Source organism: Pristiophorus japonicus, chromosome 5 (assembly GCF_044704955.1).
Source record: "Pristiophorus japonicus isolate sPriJap1 chromosome 5, sPriJap1.hap1, whole genome shotgun sequence".
NCBI classification, from domain to species: Eukaryota; Metazoa; Chordata; class Chondrichthyes; family Pristiophoridae; genus Pristiophorus; species Pristiophorus japonicus.
In genome coordinates this window covers 92,588,213-92,605,775 of record NC_091981.1, presented here as the reverse complement: position 1 = coordinate 92,605,775, position 17,563 = coordinate 92,588,213, and positions in this window count along the sequence as shown.

Below are 17,563 nucleotides of genomic sequence, written 5' to 3'. Positions count from 1 at the left end.
CTTTCACTTTTTTGTGCACTGTTGTTCAGTCTTGGGAGTGAGGGAGTTTGAAGTCAGTGCCAGCTCCCTGCAGGCAGCACAATTAATGTTTGTACCTGGCTTGGCATAAAAATCAGGAACGCAAGTCTCCTCTCTTGTACCTCTTGGAGGAAGGCTCGAAGTTCTCCATCATCTGCCTGCTGCCCTGGTGTGATGTTCAGTGGGCACATAAGTGGGCGGGAGCTCGGAGCAGCGCGAGTCCGGGGTCGGCGAGAGGCCTATAAAGGCCAGCGGGAGCTCGGAGCAGTCAGTCGAGGAGGCGGGAGCTCGGAGCAGCGCGAGTCCGGGGTCGGCGAGAGGCCTATAAAGGCCAGCGGGAGCTCGGAGCAGTCAGTCGAGGAGACGGGAGCTCGGAGCAGCGCGAGTCCGGGGTCGGCGAGAGGCCTATAAAGGCCAGCGGGAGCTCGGAGCAGTCAGTCGAGGAGGCGGGAGCTCGGAGCAGCGCGAGTCCGGGGTCGGCGAGAGGCGTACCGGTGCAGCTACAGGGAGAAGGCAAAAAAACAAAGGTGACGTCACAGCCTAGGGGGTAAGTGATTGGCTGGTGATTGGTGAGTAGTTTTTCTTTTTCTTCTTATATTGGTCAGTAACTTTTAACATTGTTATTACCAGTTTAAGTGTATCTAAGGGTTAAGTCATGGCAGGAGAGCTCGGTCGGGTGTTATGCTCCTCCTGTACCATGTGGGAACTCAGGGACGCTTCCGGTGTCCCTGACGACTATGTGTGCGGGAAGTGTATCCGCCTCCAGCTCCTGACGGTCCGCGTTACGGAATTGGAGCTGAGGGTGGATTCACTCTGGAGCATCCACGATGCTGAGAATGACGTGAGTATCACGTGTAGTGAGTTGGTCTTACCGCAGGGAAAGGGTCCACAGCCAGATAGGGAATGGAAGACCAGCAGGAAGAGTAGAGCAAGGAAGGTAGTGCAGGGGTCCCCTGCGGTCATCCCCCTGCAAAACAGATACACCGCTTTGGGTACTGTTGAGGGGAATGACTCATCAGGGGAGGGCAGCAGCAGCCAAGTTCATGGCACCGTGGCTGGCTCTGCTGCACAGGAGGGCAAGAAAAAGAGTGGGAGAGCGATAGTGATAGGGGATTCAATTGTGAGGGGAATAGATAGGCGTTTCTGCGGCCGCAACCGAGACTCCAGGATGGTATGTTGCCTCCCTGGTGCAAGGGTCAAGGATGTCTCGGAGCGGGTGCAGGACATTCTGAAATGGGAGGGAGAACAGCCAGTTGTCGTGGTGCACATTGGTACCAACGACATAGGCAAAAAAAGGGATGAGGTCCTACGAAACGAATTTAAGGAGCTAGGAGCTAAATTAAAAAGTAGGACCTCAAAAGTAGTAATCTCGGGATTGCTACCAGTGCCACGTGATAGTCAGAGTAGGAATCGCAGGATAGCGCAGATGAATACGTGGCTTGAGCAGTGGTGCAGCAGGGAGGGATTCAAATTCCTGGGGCATTGGGACCGGTTCTGGGGGAGGTGGGACCAGTACAAACCGGACGGTCTGCACCTGGGCAGGACTGGAACCAATGTCCTCGGGGGAGTGTTTGCTAGTGCTGTTGGGGAGGATTTAAACTAATATGGCAGGGGGATGGGAACCAATGCAGGGAGACAGAGGGAAACAAAAAGGAGCCAAAAGCAAAAGACAGAAAGGAGATGAGGAAAAGTGTAGGGCAGAGAAACCCAAGGCAAAGAACAAAAAGGGCCACTGTACAGCAAAATTCTAAAAGGACAAAGGGTGTTAATAAAACAAGCCTGAAGGCTTTGTGTCTTAATGCAAGGAGTATCCGCAATAAGGTGGATGAATTAATTGTGCAAATAGATGTTAACAAATATGATGTGATTGGGATTACGGAGACGTGGCTCCAGGATGATCAGGGCTGGGAACTCAACATTCAGGGGTATTCAACATTCAGGAAGGATAGAATAAAAGGAAAAGGAGGTGGGGTAGCATTGCTGGTTAAAGAGGAGATTAATGCAATAGTTAGGAAAGACATTAGCTTGGATGATGTGGAATCTATATGGGTAGAGCTGCAGAACACCAAAGGGCAAAAAACGTTAGTAGGAGTTGTGTACAGACCTCCAAACAGTAATAGGGATGTTGGGGAGGGCATCAAACAGGAAATTAGGGGTGCATGCAATAAAGGTGTAGCAGTTATAATGGGTGACTTTAATATGCACATAGATTGGGCTAGCCAAACTGGAAGCAATACGGTGGAGGAGGATTTCCTGGAGTGCATAAGGGATGGTTTTCTAGACCAATATGTTGAGGAACCAACTAGGGGGGAGGCCATCTTAGACTGGGTGTTGTGTAATGAGAGAGGATTAATTAGCAATCTCATTGTGCGAGGCCCCTTGGGGAAGAGTGACCATAATATGGTGGAATTCTGCATTAGGATGGAGAATGAAACAGTAAATTCAGAGACCATGGTCCAGAACTTAAAGAAGGGTAACTTTGAAGGTATGAGGCGAGAATTGGCTAGGATAGATTGGCGAATGATACTTAGGGGGTTGACTGTGGATGGGCAATGGCAGACATTTAGAGACCGCATGGATGAAGTACAACAATTGTACATTCCTGTCTGGCGTAAAAATAAAAAGGGGAAGGTGGCTCAACCGTGGCTATCTAGGGAAATCAGGGATAGTATTAAAGCCAAGGAAGTGGCATACAAATTGGCCAGAAATAGCAGCGAACCTGGGGACTGGGAGAAATTTAGAACTCAGCAGAGGAGGACAAAGGGTTTGATTAGGACAGGGAAAATGGAGTACGAGAAGAAGCTTGCAGGGAACATTAAGGCGGATTGCAAAAGTTTCTATAGGTATGTAAAGAGAAAAAGGTTGGTGAAGACAAACGTAGGTCCCCTGCAGTCAGAATCAGGGGAAGTCATAACGGGGAACAAAGAAATGGCGGATCAATTGAACAAGTACTTTGGTTCGGTATTCACTAAGGAGGATACAAACAACCTTCCGGATATAAAAGGGGTCAGAGGGTCTAGTAAGGAAGAGGAACTGAGGGAAATCTTTATTAGTCGGGAAATTGTGTTGGGGAAATTGATGGGATTGAAGGCAGATAAATCCCCAGGGCCTGATGGCCTGCATCCTAGAGTACTTAAGGAGGTGGCCTTGGAAATAGCGGATGCATTGACAATCATTTTCCAACATTCCATTGACTCTGGATCAGTTCCTATGGAGTGGAGGGTAGCCAATGTAACCCCACTTTTTAAAAAAGGAGGGAGAGAGAAAACAGGGAATTATAGACCGGTCAGCCTGACCTCAGTAGTGGGTAAAATGATGGAATCAATTATTAAGGATGTCATAGCAGTGCATCTGGAAAATGGTGACATGATAGGTCCAAGTCAGCATGGATTTGTGAAAGGGAAATCATGCTTGACAAATCTTCTGGAATTTTTTGAGGATGTTTCCAGTAAAGTGGACAAAGGAGAACCAGTTGATGTGGTATATTTGGACTTTCAGAAGGCTTTCGACAAGGTCCCACACAAGAGATTAATGTGCAAAGTTAAAGCACATGGGATTGGGGGTAGTGTGCTAACGTGGATTGAGAACTGGTTGTCAGACAGGAAGCAAAGAGTAGGAGTAAACGGGTACTTTTCAGAATGGCAGGCAGTGACTAGTGGAGTGCCGCAAGGTTCTGTGCTGGGGCCCCAGCTGTTTACATTGTACATTAATGATTTAGACGAGGGGATTAAATGCAGTATCTCCAAATTTGCGGATGATACTAAGTTGGGTGGCAGTGTGAGCTGCGAGGAGGATGCTATTAGGCTGCAGAGTGACTTGGATAGGTTAGGTGAGTGGGCAAATGCATGGCAGATGAAGTATAATGTGGATAAATGTGAGGTTATCCACTTTGGTGGTAAAAACAGAGAGACAGACTATTATCTGAATGGTGACAGATTAGGAAAAGGGAAGGTGCAACGAGACCTGGGTGTCATGGTACATCAGTCATTGAAGGTTGGCATGCAGGTACAGCAGGCGGTTAAGAAAGCAAATGGCATGTTGGCCTTCATAGCGAGGGGATTTGAATACAGGGGCAGGGAGGTGTTGCTACAGTTGTACAGGGCCTTGGTGAGGCCACACCTGGAGTATTGTGTACAGTTTTGGTCTCCTAACTTGAGGAAGGACATTCTTGCTATTGAGGGAGTGCAGCGAAGGTTCACCAGACTGATTCCCGGGATGGCGGGACTGACCTATCAAGAAAGATTGGATCAATTGGGCTTGTATTCACTGGAGTTCAGAAGAATGAGAGGGGACCTCATAGAAACGTTTAAAATTCTGACGGGTTTAGACAGGTTAGATGCAGAAAGAATGTTCCCAATGTTGGGGAAGTCCAGAACCAGGGGTCACAGTCTGAGGATAAGGGGTAAGCCATTTAGGACCGAGATGAGGAGAAACTTCTTCACCCAGAGAGTGGTGAACCTGTGGAATTCTCTACCACAGAAAGTAGTTGAGGCCAATTCACTAAATATATTCAAAAGGGAGTTAGATGAAGTCCTTACTACTCGGGGGATCAAGGGTTATGGCGAGAAAGCAGGAAGGGGGTACTGAAGTTTCATGTTCAGCCATGAACTCATTGAATGGCGGTGCAGGCTAGAAGGGCTGAATGGCCTGCTCCTGCACCTATTTTCTATGTTTCTATGTTTCTATGATGGTGCCAATCTGGACTGATGCTGTGGATGAGAAATGCTGTTGTGATTTGGTGGAAACTGCCAGTGAAACCAATTGTTGGCTCCTGACCTTGTTGGACAGAGTTCTGCTGCCGGTGGGAGTGCTTTTAAACATGTTGAACAGGAGTTTCCTCTGTGTGCTTCTAGGTATAGTAGCAAGTTGCACAGTTTCTACAGTGACGTTGTGGGGGGGAGTGATTTTCACAGGAAAAAATGGGTGGGTTGGAGGCGGGGGGGAAGTGAAAGATGAAAAATGTAAAACCCAATCCCAACCCACCTACTTTCACCTTTTACTCAGGCGGGACGGGGGAGCGGGCAGCCAACCTGCTGCTAGGAGATTTTAAATATTATAATGAGGCCTGAAGCCTTTGCTTTAACCTGCTATGCAGGTTTAACTGCAGGCGGCCAGGGATCCCAGACCTCGGGGTTCATGGTAGCTGCAAAGGTGAGCACAGCCACAGGGAGGAATCCTTGTGTGCCGGGAGGATCAGGAATGCTTCTGCCCGGCCCCCAAGTTCCCCCACCAGCAGCTCAGCCCTCCCCGGGGTCAAGGATTGTACCCTCCGCCTCCCGGGATTGCGACTCAGCCTCGGGGTCGAAGATCGGACCCCCGGGGATCGTGACCCAACCCCGGGGTCAGGAATCGGACCCAGCATGGGGTTGGGGATTCGACCCACCTCGGGGTTGGGGATCATGATTCACCCTACCCCCCTCGGGGATCGGACAGATGTCACAAACCATTTTATTAAAATTTTTACTTTTAGAAGTTTGATTCTTCATCAAGAGGCATTCTAGTGTTATTTTCTACCTTATTGTGCTTAGCTGTGATTGATTTAGGATCTCGACAGCCCGTGATGAGAACCTTCCTGGGTATCGGACCCTCTCCGCTCCCGCCACTTCACCTGGACCCAGCATTTACCTGTTCATGCGGTGTCCTGGTCAGCATTCCCCGCCTGACTGGAAGACAGCCTGTCCAGCAGGCTGACCTCCGGGCGGGCAACCCACCCATTATGTCACACGCACACAGTGGAGTGCGTGTGGGGAATCTCAAAACTCCGGGTTTCCCGCCGTGTCCCGGGTACCTCTGCGGGTGGGAAACGGGAAAATCCCGGCGATTATACCAGAGATGCACCAAGAATATTTAAATTTACTTACCTTAGGAAACTTGCATGTAACGCCATCTGCTGGTGAATGGCATAACTACGGAATAACTACGGCGAAATTGACATTGAGAACAACGAGGGCCAGAGAGACAAGCAAAATTAAGAGTTAAGGGAAGCAAAGCAGAAGAGAAAAGATAGAGATATAAAGAGAGGAACAGAAACAGCAATACAAAGACATCAGAGATAGGTAAGAGTGTGACCATGCTCTTTGAATCACCATGGGTAATGCCACTCATGAGGAGTTCATGAAAATCGATTAACTAAATAAAAATAGTCTGCACTTACTGCAATGGGCATTTCTGTCAAGGTTTAAAAATTAAATATGAGTGGTTGTTTAATGGTAAAAAGAATTAAACTAATTAAAAAGCCGTAATTTGATGGTTGGGCATTTAACGCAGCATGTGTGCATACATTTCTGAATTAAATCAAAGTAGCAGCCATTTATTTTAACACAATTGCTATAATGTAGGATTTATTCACCAAGGACACAGCAGTGCTAAAAATAGCTCTTTCAAACTTCCAGGCCCACAAAATTCAAACAGGACTAACTGGTGAATAATAAATATAAGCACAAATAGAACTGAGTTTCCTGGGATGTCTGGCCAGACAGTCACAGCTCAGAGTCCACACATGGCCCTGGAGTTGCAGGTTAGATACCCTTGTCCTGGACTACACTCTATTCATGGGTGTAAACTGTTGTTTTGCTACACTGAGGCACATCATATTAAACCACCAATTTAATGTATCACAATGTTGTCATCTGGTACAGCATCTTGTTTTTTGGATACTTATTAGTTATATAATTTCTCCCCTCCAAAAAAACTGTTTGACAACTGTCTGAACAGGTTTATCTTAACCACAATTATTTGATCAGTTGCCATTCTTTATACATGCACCTTGACAGCGAATTTTGGCAGACTACTAGACTGCAGGAGGCTTTACAACTGAGCAAGAATTTAACCTCAACCAATATTCACATACATGCATTTTCCATCAGGGATCTGGAGCAAGAACCTTGGCTGATTTTCTTCCCCCCTTTCCCGATCCAGGAGCACTGAACCCAATTATAAAGTCCCTATTGTTGCCTTGGCTGAGATCAGCAAGCTCAGCACAGATTGAAGATCAAACCTGGATCTTTCTGGACCGTGTGCTTTACCTACTCATTGCCTTAACCAACTAAGCCATCAGTGTGGCTAGGCATCAAGCAATTTATAGGCTGACTGAGCAATAGAAACATAGAAACATAGAAAATAGGTGCAGGAGTAGGCCATTCGGCCCTTCTAGCCTGCATCGCCATTCAATGAGTTCATGGCTGAACATTCAACTTCAGTACCCCATTCCTGCTTTCTCGCCATACCCCTTGATCCCCCTAGTAGTAAGGACCTTATCTAACTCCTTTTTGAATATATTTAGTGAATTGGCCTCAACAACTTTCTGTGGTAGAGAATTCCACAGGTTCACCACTCTCTGGGTGAAGAAGTTCCTCCGCATCTCGGTCCTAAATGGCTTACCCCTTATCCTTAGACTGTGACCTCTGGTTCTGGACTTCCCCAACATTGGGAACATTCTTCCTGCATCTAACCTGTCTAACCCCGTCAGAATTTTAAACGTTTCTATGAGGTCCCCTCTCATTCTTCTGAACTCCAGTGAATACAAGCCCAGTTGATCCAGTCTTTCTTGATAGATCAGTCCCGCCATCCCGGGAATCAGTCTGGTGAACCTTCGCTGCACTCCCTCAATAGCAAGAATGTCCTTCCTCAGGTTAGGAGACCAAAACTGTACACAATACTCCAGGTGTGGCCTCACCAATGCCCTGTACAACTGTAGCAACACCTCCCTGCCCCTGTACTCAAATCCCCTTGCTATGAAGGCCAACATGCCATTTGCTTTCTTAACCGCCTGCTGCACCTGCATGCCAACCTTCAATGACTGATGTACCATGACACCCAGGTCTCTTTGCACCTCCCCTTTTCTTAATCTGTCACCATTCAGATAATAGTCTGTCTCTCTGTTTTTACCACCAAAGTGGATAACCTCACATTTATCCACATTATACTTCATCTGCCATGCATTTGCCCACTCACCTAACCTATCCAAGTCGCTCTGCAGCCTCACAGCATCCTCCTTGCAGCTCACACTGCCACCCAACTTAGTGTCATCCGCAAATTTGGAGATACTACATTTAATCCCCTCATCTAAATCATTAATGTACAGTGTAAACAGCTGGGGCCCCAGCACAGAACCTTGCGGTACCCCACTAGTCACTGCCTGCCATTCTGAAAAGTACCCATTTACTCCTACTCTTTGCTTCCTGTCTGACAACCAGTTCTCAATCCATGTCAGTACACTACCCCCAATCCCATGTGCTCTAACTTTGCACATCAATCTCTTGTGTGGGACCTTGTCGAAAGTCTTCTGAAAGTCCAAATATACCACATCAACTGGTTCTCCCTTGTCCACTCTACTGGAAACATTCTCAAAAAATTCCAGAAGATTTGTCAAGCATGATTTCCCTTTCACAAATCCATGCTGACTTGGACCTATCATGTCACCTCTTTCCAAATGCACTGCTATGACATCCTTAATAATTGATTCCATCATTTTACCCACTACCGATGTCAGGCTGACCGGTCTATAATTCCCTGTTTACTCTCTCCCTCCTTTTTTAAAAAGTGGGGTTACATTGGCTACCCTCCACTCGATAGGAACTGATCCAGAGTCAATGGAATGTTGGAAAATGACTGTCAATGCATCCACTATTCCCAAGGCCACCTCCTTAAGTACTCTGGGATGCAGTCCATCAGGCCCTGGGGATTTATCGGCCTTCAATCCCATCAATTTCCCCAACACAATTTCCCGGCTAATAAGGATTTCCCTCAGTTCCTCCTCCTTAATGAGGCAACATCATGTTGTTAAGGCAATTAATAATAACGGGGTAGAATTTCCACAGGGGTTCTCCTGATCTCCTGCCAGAAGATTGGCGCTGTCCACAAAGAAGCAGCGTGGATGGCCATTTACGTCACTTCTCTAGGGCAGGCCTCCGCCCATCTTTCGACGAAGTCATGGTGGGAGATCAGGAAAATCTGCAGAGAGATTCTACCACAACCATTTTTAGAACAAGACCATTACACATTAACATAATTCAGTTTTGCTTTCATACATTTTTAATTGTATACTTGAGTTTATTTAGCTTGACTTCATATCGAAATACCAGTAAAGCAGGACTCACGAAGCTGACTCTCTGTAGCTGACATTATATTCTCGAATTATACCTAAAATATTTATAAGATCAGATCATGGTGTGGATATTTAGTCAATGATGTCACTACACCAGTAAGGTTTTTTTCCAAGAAAACTTATTAACACAAAAAGCCAATGTTGAAAATGATGCAGGCGATAGCTTAAAATTTTGCACAGGACAAAAGCTTGCTATTCCTGCACCTGAATGCAGTGAATATAGGAAAATCAGTTGGAGATGAGCATATGTACATAGGTCAATGTGCTCAAATAAGGATATGAAGAGTTGTATTGGGGATAAATGGGTGGTTTCCAAAATGTATAATCTAATAGGCTAGAGGAATGGGGCAGATTTTTCTGTTCCTGCGCCTGGGACTATTAGATTGCTGGGAGCATCAAATACAGAAATATTTAATGGGCTCCCTTAATATTGTGCACTGCTCTCTGCCTGATTTTCCTATTTTTGCTGCACAAAGGTAATCCAGTAGTCTCAGGCACAGCAACAGGTATATCTGCCCCAAAATTTTCTCAAGAATGAAGATCACACGAGATTGCCACTGGGTAAGTACTTTTATGACTTAAGGCATGGCAAAGAGGAACTCATTTATATTTTAGTCTTCCAAATTAAATGTATGGAAGAGGCTGGAATTGGAGAAAACACACTAATATTAGCATGATTGTGAATTTCTGCTTCGTAAATAAATAGTGATATAGAGGCCATTCACTCATTAGAAATACACTGTTCTGTTATTTTTTGCCTTTTTGTCTTGTTTGCACAATAATAACGAAAAAGAGATCACTTGCAACGCCTTGATTAACCAGTGGAGCGGCTAAATGGGCAGGACATTGCTGTTGTTTGATGTGGTGTAATCAGCAGCAATGTTAAGCCTTCTGATGGTGCTTTGAACAGTTAAGCTTCAGTTTTAACTACATATTTTCAACATTGTTCCCTGCATCTGTCGGCTCCACTCAGGCAATACAAAAAAATCCAAAGCAGCTGAGTGCAGGCATCTCAGAGATTGTATATCAATGCAATATTCTATCATGTTCTATGGGGAATTATTTCATCTATTCCTGCTTATTTATGACCATCTTTTATGTACATACACATAGTAGTAAGATATATCTGGCACGACATACCTTACTTTACTTTCAAAAATGGCTGACAGTAGATTGACAGTGCTGGCAACTCATAGGCTGGGCTTCAGGCAGACTAAATAAGACATAGCCTGCTTTTATATATATATAACTCTTATCACAAAATAATTAAATTAGAATACCAACATTTACTGCAAAAGTTACATTTTGTTCTGCGCATTCCACGCCCTGGATTTCTGAGGCACGAGACAGTCTCATTAGAAGCTGAATCAAAGCCAGCATATCCTGTATACTTCTGCCCACTAGGGAATACATAAAGACTTCCACAAGTCAATTCACTTGTGTTCTTAACAGTTGTCAGTAAGACAAGAACTTAACTTCCATCTCTAGACTTGATCAGATTCCAGGTCCCCTGAGACAGATAGCGAGAAGAGTAATGTGTTAGACAGCTGTGCCAGCTACCACTTAATTCAGCATTTTCTCAGGTGTAAAATATAAAAAAAACTACAAGTATTTCCAGGCAAATCAATAGCAACACCAAAAAATAATACATTCTGCATCTCTGGTTTGCAAGGCAAATTCTTGCATGTTAGTCAGGGACAATTGAAAGAGTTTCAAAAACAGCAATGATCATGCAAATCTGTTACAATTTTAACAATATAAATGTGTTTGAACATTTACAAAAGGAGCAATGTATGGACAGCACATTTCTTCGACAGCACTTCCCAAACTCACGACTTCCATCACCCAGAAGGACAAGGGGGAACACAATCACCTCCAAGCTTCCCTCTATGATATATTCTTACGACATCACGAAGAAACACACTACACAAGATGGCTCCAATACAGAAAACTGTCATCATGTGACTTTGTCATGTGAACCTTTTATAATTTACATCAGTAGTTACATTACCACAGTAGTCCACTAGGTGGAGCTCTCTATTACACTTCTCCCTCCTTAATGAAGAAGGAATCAAAACAAAATAATCATCATACATAACTTGCATGGTTATACACAACAAAACAAATGGACTTATTTTTCCATATTTACAAATCAAACTTAACCACTGGTTTTCTGTTTCGAAGAGGATAACTTCTCTCTCGAACAGAACTTTCAAAATTTGCTGTAGAATGTAGAATCATTCTGGGCTGAGCCTGAGGAGAGTTTTTCTCCAAGGGCAGCCCTTGATCTATATTTGAACTCTCTACAACTTCAGACTGTTTGTCTGCCTGACTCAGACTCGGACTTAAATTCTGACATACTCTTGGACTTGTTTCTAGTACATCTGATGTAGGATTTGCTGCCAATACTCTACTAGTAATAAGACTATCTGACTCATGAGACATAATTCAATCATTCCAACTTTGAACTCCTTCCCACATCTGTGGGTAAAATATGATCAATGTGAACAGACCTAATCTTTCCATGATCAAACATCTTGACCAAATATATGCGAGGGCTACTCTTCCTGGTAACCAATTGAACCATTTATGGTGATGGTTCTTCACTCTCACCTGATTCAATTTCACTCTTCTCTCTCTTACTCTACTTCTATCATGATTCTCTTTCTGTCTTAATTGTTCCTTTTCTACCTACTGTGCCAAGTTTGGCTTTAATGAGAACCTGGTTCATGGCTGTCGTTTGAGAAACAATTCTGCTGGTGTTCTACCAGTAGTTGTATGAGGAGTATTACGATAAATAATTAGAAAATTTGCCAATTTGTGGTCCAATGACAACTGCAGTTTCTTTGGATTTGAATCCAACATTTGCTTGACGAGGGCATGTTTACAATTTGTACTGTGCGCTCAGCTGCAACATTTGAAGCAGGTTGGTACAGTGGAACTTTGGTATGTTTCATACCATTTCTGATCATGAACTATGCAAATTTTTCTGAACAAAATTGCGGCCCATTATCAGACACAATTTCTTGTGGGAGGCCAAATGAAGAAAACACTTCGCAAATTGGCTAGTGTTTTACTTGTTGATATTTTCCGCATCAGAAACACCTCTACTCATTTCAAATGACTATCCATCACAATAAACAATCGTTGTCCTTCTAGCTCAGCAAAATCCATACGTAACCTTTGTCACACCCTGTGAGGCCATTTCTATGTCTGTAATGGTACTGATGGTTGTTTCTTGCTTACCAGTTGACATGTTGTACACTGACTAATGATGTACTCTAAGCGTTAGATTTTCCACTTTTGTGCTTATCGCCCAAAAATGGGCCTTATTTCTGGCGTGGGCAGTAAAAAAGGGTTTTCAGATCGCCGGCTTCTCGCCCATTCTCAAAGCACCTAGTCTTCATTTTTGAAAATGGGCATTACCGCGAGTGATATGAAATGGGCGGTAGCGTTAAATCTCGCTGACCTTCTGCCGTAAAGTGTCGCCGTCCTTAGCAACGGCATGGCAACGCTTGATTCCCCCGATTCAGGAGGTCAAGGGTCATCATGACATGCGCAGAAGAGGAGATAGAAAGAGAGTGAGCTCAGAGGGACTGAAGGCATGTGTGGCTGTGGTGTGTGCTTGTTTGGCTGTTGTGGGAGGCATGAGGGAGATCCACCAGCAGCAAAAAGACTATTAAGCACCAAGAACATAGTTGGCACCGAGTTTTTGTCCAACAAATAAGATATAACATGGAAAGGATGGAGGAGGCCCTGGAGCTGATAGCCAGGAAAACTGGTGGCGGAGGGCTCCCAGTGGTCCTGGAGCACGGCACTACACCCCAAGGTGTCGCACCCCCATTGCCAACCACACATGAGAGTCAGTAGCAACATCTTGCTTCTGGCTCGGAGCACATTCCCACCTCGGGACCATCCTCTCCAGTATCCGTCCAAGCAGCGTTTTGGCCATCATCCCCCCCCCCCCCCCACAATGAAGCATCACCTGAGGAGCTCCTCGGCCAGGCGGCTTGGAGTCAGGAGGGGAAGGGGAAAGGGTAGAGGTGGGGAGGAGAAGGAGGTGGGGGGGGCAAGGGTTGTTTTTTACAGAAATACTGATGATTTCAGACAAATGTTCGGTTTAAATGTTTTTTATTTAACAAAACCTTGTTGCGCATTGGCTCAGATAGCTGCACTGTTACACGCTGGTGATTCCTTAACATCGAAGGGTATAATAACACTTAACTTCAATCAACTTAAACTGTCAAGGTGATGCCCACCATTGATGTATGACCTGCACACCCAGAAGTGTGTCAGCCTTGTAAATAACATCAACGTTCTTTCAGGCAAAGCGATCATTGATGAGGTACTGACGTAAGGCTCTTGCAACTATCATGCCACCACGGGCCCTTTCATGTGGTCTACAGGAGGGTGGGGGCATGGCTTCAGTGTCAGCCTGATTGTGTGGGCCGATGTCAGCGTCCGCCTCCTCGTCCTCCTCTTCCTCTCTCTGGTGAGGTGGACTGTCAGACTCATCAGGCAATTCTTGTTCCCTCCTGATAGCCAAATTGTGCAGCATGGAGCACACCACCATGAATTGAGCTACCTGCTCAGGGTGGTATTGGAGCTCGCCTCCTGAGTGGTCCAGGCATCTAAAGTGCTGCTTAAGCACTCCAATGGTTTTCTCCATGATATTGCGAGTGGCTCTGTGGCTCTCGTTGTATCGCCTCTCGGCTTCCGTGTGGGTGTCACGCACAGGGGGGAGGGGTCATCAGCCAAGTGGTGAAGCCATATCCTTTGTCACCAAGCAGCCAGCATTGACCTTATGGCTGATTATTAAACAAGTCAGATACAATGCTCTCATGCAGGATGTGAGCATCATGGATGCTGTCTGGAAATTGAGCATTCACTGCCAATATAATTTGCTGGTGGTTGACAACCAGTTGGACATTCAGGGACTGGAATCCCTTGCAGTTCCTGAAAACCTCTGCATCCTGAAAAGGTGCCCGCATCGCGATGTGCGTATAGTCTATTGCTTCCTGCACCTTCGGGAAGTTTACAATTCTGGAGAATCCTAGAGCCCTCTCACTCTGTGCATCCCTGGTCATAGGGAAGCTGACCAAGTCCCTCCTGCATGCATACAGGGCTTCAGTGACCTGTCTAATGCAGCAATGTGTGGCATGCTGTGAAATTCTGCAAATGTCGCCAGCTGGGGCCTGAAAAGAACCCGAGGCTTGGAACGACAGTGCCGCGGTGACTTTGACCTCGACATACAATGCAGTACTGATGGTGCCTGCAGGCTGCAGATCTCCCCTTATGAGCTGGCATACCTCAGTGATAACCTCTTTGTGGAAGCGCAGTCTCCGAAGGCAGGTGGTGTCAGGCAAGTTGAGGTAAGACTGCTTCTCCTTGTACTTGCGGGGATTGTAACATCTGGTCCTCATCAGTCTGGCAAGTCTTACATTGGGCACATAATGATGTGGAGCGTACCTTCGGCGATCTTGAGTCTGCTGCATTTAATTGGTCATCAAGCGAGGGTGAGAAAGGACAGGCCCCATTGCAATAGCTCTCTGATTTCCACCGATTGGTCACAAACAATGATTGTCCCTACTGTTATGTCTTTAGATGCCCTGATAATGACTCAACGAGACAATGTGTTGTACTTGAATTGTAGTGACTTTAGTCCTTTATTGGTAACTCCAGAGTGAAGATCACACCTGGTGGCCTGCCTTTTATACTAGGCCAGGCACACCTGTACAGGTAACCTCTCATCCTTCTAAATTCCAGTGAATAAAGGCCCAGTTGATGAAGTCTCTCCTCATATGACAGCCCAGCCATCCCTGGAATCAGTCTGGTGAACCTTCGCTGCACTCCTTCAATAGCAAGAACGTCCTTCCTCAGACTAGGAGACCAAAACTGAACACAATATTCCAGGTGAGGCCTCACTAAGGCCCTGTATAACTGCAGTAAGACCTCCCTGCTTCTATATTCAAATCCCCCAGCTATGAAGGCCAACATACCATTTGCCTTCTTTACCGCCTGCTGTACCTGCGTGCCCACTTTCAGTGACTGATGAACTATGACACCCAGGTCTCGTTGCACCTCCCCTTTTCCTCGTCTGCCACCATTCAGATAATATTCTGCCTTCGTGTTTTTGCCCTCAAAATGGATAACCTCACATTATACTGCATCTGCCATGCATTTTCCCACTCACCTAACCTGTCCAAGTCACCCTGCAGCCTCTTAGGGTCCTCCTCACAGCTCACCGCCACCCAGTTTAGTGTCATCTGCAAACTTGGAGATATTACACTCTATTCCTTCACCCAAATCTTTAATGTATATTGTAAAGAGCTGGGGTCCCTGCACTGAGCCCTGCGGCACTCCACTAGTCACTGCCTGCCATTCTGAAAAGGACCCGTTTATCCCGTCTGCCAACCAGTTCCCTATCCATGTCCGTATATTACCCCCAATACCATGTGCTTTGATTTTACACAACAATCTCTTGTGCGGGACCTTGTCAAAAGCCTTCTGAAAGTCCAAATACACCACATCCACTGGTTCTCCCTTGTCCACTCTGCGAGTTACATCCTCAAAAAATTCCAGAAGATTCGTCAAGCATGATTTCCCTTTCATAAATCCATGCTGACTTGGTCCGATCCGGTCACCGCTTTCCAAATGCGCTGCTATTTCATCCTTCATGAATGCCTGGCTCACGGAGATGTCCTTCCTTCTGCAGTGTGACTGTGGTATCCGCAGACAGTAGCTTATGAAGAAAGTCCTCATGGCTGATTCCAATGACAAAGATATCCCGCAGCGCTTCGGTGAGGTGTTGCCGAAATCACACGGTGCCGCCAGCCTCCTGAGGTCTGCAGCATATTTCGCGATTTCCTGGCCTTCAGTGTGTATAGAACCGGTGCCTGGCTGTGAGGATGCTCTCTTTGGGCTTGAGTTGCTCTTGGATCAGCGTTACAAGCTTCTCGTACGTCTTGGTCATTGTCTTCGCTGGTACCAGCAAGTCCCTGACGAGGCCATAGACAGTAGGCCCACAACTGGGTAGCAGGATAGCTCTGCGCTTATCAGCCAGCGTGGCCAGATTGTCGTCTACCAGGTCGTTTGCTGTGAAGAAGTGGTCGAGCCTCTCCACAAAGGCGAACCAATCATTACCATCGGCAAACTGCTGCAACGTACCAAGGGTAGCCATTTTCGCATGAAGGTCCGTAATCTCGTCACCAATTGTTATGTCTTTAGATGATCTGATAACGACTCCACGAGGCAATGTGTTGTACTTGAACTCTAGTGACCTTAGTCCTTTATTGATAAGTCCAGAGCGAGGATCACATATGGTGGCCTGCCTTTTATACTAGGCCAGGCATACCTGTACAGGTAATCTGCAAGTCTCCAACTGTAGTGCCCTCTGGTGGCACACCTTGTAAGAGTACAAGCAGTAATCATGGAGCATTTATGACACCAACGAAGACATCTATTAAATTCCAATTGGTCACAGTACGGTAAAGATGTTTGTAGTGATGTTCACATCAGCTCCAATGACCTCCAGAGTACATCCGAACTCCCCGGAGGTTGAAGCACAGCGGCCTTTTAAAGGATGCGACATGTGATGTAGAACATGGGGTCCATAATGCTGTGATTCGTTCCAGTTAGTTCCACTTTTTCTAGGTGTTTTTTTGGGCGAGCGATATTGTGGGTGATATATGCGCAAGGTGGTGAAAGTGATGCTGGGCGATCTCATGGCCGCTAGTTTTGGTAAATATGCTTTTTACGACAAAAAAAAAGTGGGCGGGCAGTATTATTGAATCTCGGCGTTAAATCAGTGCGGAAATTAACGCTGGGTGGTATGGGCATTGATTTCACCCATTCTGATGATTCTTCCCAAAAAAAGTGAGCGGGCGATATTATTTTTTTCCCGGCGTTAAACAAATGGGGAAAGTAACGCTCAGCAATATGTTTCAGAAAAATGTCCGGCAGTTTCCATTTTGTGGCTAAATGGGTGATATCTAGGCATTATACGTCATTTCACCGGTAAAATGGGCATTAAGCATGCAAAAAAAATGGAGGTACTAGCTACTTTATCCAGACCTGGCCACCATTAGTAACTGCGTGCAAAACTTCTGATCAAGCACATTCACCGGTGCTGACCGTGACGATCTAACAATTTGGATCTGAAATTATTTGGGATAACCACTCTTGCACCCCACATGATACAATCTTTGTCCACTGACAATTCATTCCTCTGAACAAAGTATGGATGAGTATCTTTCTCTGATACCTGGTTTGGCCATCTATATGGTATGTAATCATACACCTTTGACATAACGGGGTCACGTTTGATTGTTCTACCAATGTCTTCAGCTGTGACATCAGCTCATCAATGTATGAAAAATAGAACACTTCTTCCCTATTGGGTGTAATTTGTGATGGGGATGGCAACTTGAACATAGCATC